Raw genomic sequence first — 5,695 nt, forward strand, 5'->3', positions numbered from 1 at the left:
CTGTTCGTGGTCCCAGGCCTGTCTCCTGGGATGAAGGGGAGTGAACCCACCTGAATCCTTGTGCAGCACAAAAAGGGATGGAGGTGCAGCCCCCATAGAAACTGGGAGATGCAAAGGGAGCCCTGAGGGGCCACCCTGGGGGAGGCACACAGCCCAGATTGGGGGCATCTCTAACCTGGCAGGACTGAGGGCTGGCCCAGCTCACACAGGAGGCACCTGGTCAACAGGCACTTGTGCCCATGAGGAGAATGGGGTGACGGCTGGCCGGGTTCTGCTTATGTGACCTCCTCCCCAGGCCAGGACCAGAGTCCTAAGCACAGCAAGTGCTCTGTGCCCAGCCCTGTGCTAGATGCCAGTGGACCTCAGAGTTGGGGGTATGGGGCGGCAGGGAACAGACAGCGTACTGTGGATGGGACAGGGCAAGGCTGGGGGAAAGCACGAGTGCCCAATTCACAGCCCCACACACTGTAGCCAGACCCCAGGTCCAGCTCGGGAACTGCTGTGGGTCCAGCACTGTCCCAGGTCCAGATACACTGAGCCCAGGACAGGTGGGACCTGCTTGGGGTGGGCAGACCTCTGGCAGCCTGGACCTGGGAGTGGAGGTTCCCAGTGCAGCCCTGTGTGCATCCTCACGGGGGAGGTTGCCCCACAGGTGCTAAGCCGGTCACCATCCAACCCCCTGGGTTCATAAACCCTGACCCGGCGTGTGCCCTGCTCGGTGACTCGGGAAAGGGGTGTGAGTGAGGGGTTATACAATGAATCGATCCTAAAGAATGAAACCCTTGGGGCAGTTCTTTTCTTTTCCTTGTTCCTAAACACGCCTGGGTCTAAAGGGAAAGGCCGCTGGAGTCCCCAAGTTCCGTTTCCACTGGGACACGTTATGCAGACGTTAGAAACGGTGACATACTATAATAACCCAATATTTAATTATTTAAGATTAAAATAGGAAGGTTGGGGATCTCCGGCTGCCCGCCCAGGGTAACACCACGGCACACCTGGGCCGAGTCCCACTACGAGTGAAGGGGACACGCCTCAGCCAGGGGACAGGGCGCAGGGGTGGCGAGGAGGGGGACCCAGATTGGGGCTCCGGGCAGGAACCCCAGGCAGTGTTCCCTCCCTCGTCCTCTGGGCGGCGGGAGCAGCGCGGCGCCGGGACATCCCTCGGCCAGGCCGTGCCGGTGGTTCCCGGCGGCGCGCCGCCCCAGGAAAGTTCCCCTGCCCCGGGCCCCTCCGGCCGATGGAAAGTTTCCGTGGCTGAGCGGCGCCAGCTCCAGGCGTCCGGTCGAGCAGGGGGAGGACACGGCTCATGTTGGGCCGCGGTTCGAGGGGCGCGCGGACCGAGGCGCACGGCCGGTCAGGCAGGACCCGAGGCTGCGCACAAAGGGACCCGCCCCCGTCGGTCCGGGGTCTTGCGCACCGCGGCGCGGGCTCGGTGCGGGTGGAGCAGAGCCGGGCTGGACCCCCGGCCTTGACCCCTGCCCGGACCTCGATTCGGGCCCCTGCCCATCCCGCAGCCCCGATCCCGGCCCCGACCCCGGTCCCCGGCCCAAGCCTACCTGGAGCGCGGCGTGGGCGGCGCCGCAGCGCTGCCCCCGCCCCAGACGGGCGTCCCCGGATCCCTCGGCGCGCGGCGTCCCCGGGCGGGCGCAAGTGACCGTCCCGGGGCCTCCTCTCGCACCGGTGCAGGACTCACACCCCGAAGCCAGCGCTGCCCGTAGCAGCCCTCCGCCCCTCTCGCGGCCCGTGCGCAAAGAGGGCCTGCCGGCGCGGCGACCCTCGCCCCGCCCCGCCGCCGCCAGTGTTTCCATTGGTCGGGAGGCCCGGCAGCCGGCACCGATTGGACGGGCGCGGGAAGACACGGCTTGCCATTGGGCGCTCCGGCTGTCCGTCTCTGCCGACCACGGCCCCTCCTGGAGTAGCGGAGGCCCCGGCACCTGCCGGGACCTCTGCGGCTGAGGCCCGGGCGCGGGCCGCCCCTTCCGGCGGGTCGCACCCTCCCGGTCGCCTTCGAGGACGTCCCCGGACCGTCCGGCCCGAGCTGGGAAGGGAGCAGGCTCGACGCCCCATCGCCGGACTCGGGCCGGGTCGCCTCTATCACCACCCCCAGTTCCCAGGTATCCTGCTCCAGCGCCTGCTGTTGGCCCGGAGCTGGGCGCCACGCCCTCCCTTCAGCATTAGTTGTGTGTATTCCCCACAATCCGCGAGGGAGCGTTCTGCTGCCCTCCCATTTTACAGACGGGAAACTGAGGCTCAGAGAGGTTCTCACTGGCTTTAGGTCACCGGGGCTCCAACCCAGTCGATCTGACTCCGGGGCCTGGGCGCTCTCCCACCCTCATTGCTCCAGGGTTCCCACTGTGGAGGCCGGAGTGGGTGGGGCTGGCAGTTTTTCAAGGGTAGAAAGGGACCCCTCGGTGAACAGCGGTTTTCCTCCTCTGTCAGGGATAACTCGACAGACACCGTGGGCTCAGCCCATCCTGCAGGGCCCCAGGGACTGGCCTCCCTCACGCGGCTCACCGAAAGGCCACAGGTCTGGCCCTGGGGAGGAGAAGTTTGTGTGTGCATTTTCCCCGCTTTCTGGTGTCCATTTCCTCCACTCTACCTGGGGTCATGCAGGATCCCTGTGGGGCTCAGCCACCCGAGTTGGGTTTAGCACAGGTTACATTTCCCTGCCAGGTGGAGAGCAGCCGCCTGGTCCCTGCAGTGACACAGGGCACACACATGACCACAAATGGGACCACAACCCTAGGCTAGCTCCAGGTAACTTTGGGGTGCAGGGGGCACCAGTGTGGATGCTGCCCAGTGGGGCTTGTTTCAGGGGGTCCCTGACCAGTGACCCTGGTTCGTGCGTGGTTCTAAGCCGTTGTTGCTCTGGTTGCACCTGGAGATGACCAGATCCTCAGCTCACTGTATTCCCCAAGGCTGCACAGAGCCACATGGCCCACCGCAGTGCTAATTGGGGAGATGGGGGCGGGAGAGACATTCATGTCTTATCCACCCACATCAGGGGTCCACTGTGTTCACCCAGAAGTTCCTTGGTCAGAACGAAGAAATGGAAATGATTTGGGGCCAGAATTCACCACTAGTACCACATTGGGTTCCCCTGTACCCTGGCATACATGACAAATCAACCCCCAGCAGCCATTCAGAGCCAGGCAGCCACAGCCAACTGACTGGAATTGGCACTGGAGGTGTCACCAGCACTAGAAGTGACTAGAAGTGCCATTTGGCACCCTGGCACAGGGATGTTGCTTGAAGCTCTGGGTGGGCAGAATGAAGGGTCCCTCTCCAGGACATGGCAGACCCTTTCCTATATTTAGGAATGGATTTAATTAGCCCAAAGTTCTCTGTGGATCTCTCCAAGGGCATTGGGCCCTGGTCCTCCTGCAGCCCCTCCTCTCATAATGACCTTGTGGCCCAGCACCACCCCTTTCCCACACACTGGCTGATGGTGGCAAGAGGGGCTGGACAGACCTCTGCTGAGAGGGAAAAGGGGAGAATTGTGTACCAAAATCGGCCCAAGTGAGGACTCCCTCCATCCCCCCTCATCCCTACCCCCACCTCTCCTGACAGGCTTCCAGAGACCTGTCTGCCGTCAAGCTGGCTCACCAGCTGCACGGAGGGTCGGGGCAGGCAGTGCCAGTTCCATGAGGACCCACCATGACCCAGGCTGCAGATGGGGGTCAGAAACAGAGTGCAGAAGAGATGGTCTCTACCCCTAGACCACTGCCACAGGGCCCAGTAGCCTGGTCTCCTCCATTTTGCCCTCTCTACCTGGCTTCTGGCCAACTCTGTAGGGACATACCTGGGGCACGTGAGGAAAGCTGCAGGGAGAAAAAGGTTTCAGCCAGATATTAGGAGGAACTTCCCAACAGTTGCAGATGCATGAGATCAAAAGGGTGACCACACAAGGTAATGAGCTCCCCATCTAAGGATGTATCTATGTATGTTTTGTTTTTTTTTTTAGATTTTTTTAACGTGGACCATTTTTAAAGTCTTTATTGAATTTGTTAGCTCCCTGACCAGGGATCGAACCTGCACCCTCTGCATTGGAAGGTGAAGTCTTAACCACTGGACCACCAGGGAAGCCCCTGGATGTATGTATTTAGAGGTGGGGTAGCAGTGAACCCCTTGTAGTCCTGAGACCACCCCCACCCAGATGCATCTCGTTGGGCGATGGCAAAGTGGGATTTAAACCTCCACGGAACCCAAGCATGGCTGCATCCCCCTTTGCAGGTAATGGGAAGGCGCTGCTCAGGAGGGCTTGACCAGTCTGTGTCCCACCCCTCTAAGGCATTGGCCCAGTGATTTGGGGCAGACCACTGCAGCTGCTGCCCCATCCCCCAGGGCATGGTCACTCGCCTCCAAGCCCCCCAGGTCCTGCTTATTCAACACTACTACCTCTTGGCTGGACTGCATGATCCAGCTGCCAGGAGGGGGCTCACTGGCACCCACCCAGCATGACTCTCTTGCCAGATGGCAGGAGGGAGGACTGAGTGTCTCACTGGGTCTGCTGCCTGCTGGCCAGGAGTCCTTGGATGTCGGGAGTCCTTGGCTTCCATACCTGTAAAGGGCTTTTGTTGAGTTCCAGTAGGAACATAGATGAGATGGCAAGAGAGTGGGGTGGAATGGGCCTTTGGGGGTGTCATGCAGGTTTGGGTTTTACTCTTATCTGTGTTTACTACCAGCCAGGCCCTTGCCCTCTCAGAGCCCCAGTTTTCACAGGGTGTCAGTGCTCCAAGGAAGGATCAGGGCACCTACAACCTCAACGCAGGGCTGTGGAGCTAATCCAGCCACTGCTACTTGCCACCTTCTTTTGACTTCGAGCAAGTGACATACATAACTGCTTTGAGCCTCGATGTTTGCATCTGTAAAATGGGATAAATGAGAGCTGTGTCCTGCAACTCTGGGTTTAGAGCACTTAGCACATTGTTATTAACCTTAATATAACTATTTGCTGAGGGCCCACTTTGGAGCAAGCCCTGGGCCTCTGACTCCCCACTTTCTCTGCACTCAGACCCCAGACACAGCCCAGAGGCAAATGTGCGCAGGGAGCCCAGTGAACGACTCTGTCTTCTTGCAAGGGCCCGGGTCAGTGCCCCTTCCCAGCCTCTTGCTCACTTGTAACCCGGTGCAGATCAAGCCGGTAGCCCTTCATCCTGGGGCCGGCCCTGCAGAACAGCCTCGAGGTGGGTTAAAGGCTGCAGTGGCCGGTCCAGGGTCTGTCCTGAGTTTGGCAGGGATGTCAGGGGTCAGGGGTGCAATGAGGAAGATAGCCAGTTCATCCCCGCAGAGCCTCCAGCAGGGCCCAGTGCAGCGCGGGACGCTGGGCGGGCAGGTGACATGTCCTCGAGGGCAGGACCCAGGGCCGGTGTCTGAATCAGGCGAGCTGCAAAGGCTGCAGGGGTCACGAGGCGCAGCCGGGCGCTTGGCGCAGCTCCGGGGGCAGGGCGCCGGGAGGTGCAGCCCGGAGCGATGGTACGCGCAGCCAACTGTGCTCCGGCTCGCGGGGCGCCGCCCCGCCCCTAGCCACGCTGCCCATTGGGGAGCGCGCAGACGGTGGGGGGGCGGGGCCTGGGCGGTGGCGGCGGCGCGCGGGCGCAGCACCCGGAAGTCGGCGGCGGCGGCGGCGGCGGCGGAGGCGGGGAGTACGCGGTGGACTACGGGCGGCGGGGGGCCGGCGGCGGTTGGCCGGCTG

Source organism: Lipotes vexillifer, unplaced genomic scaffold (genome assembly GCF_000442215.2).
Source record: "Lipotes vexillifer unplaced genomic scaffold, Lipotes_vexillifer_v1.1 scaffold987, whole genome shotgun sequence".
Classification (NCBI taxonomy): Eukaryota; Metazoa; Chordata; class Mammalia; order Artiodactyla; family Lipotidae; genus Lipotes; species Lipotes vexillifer.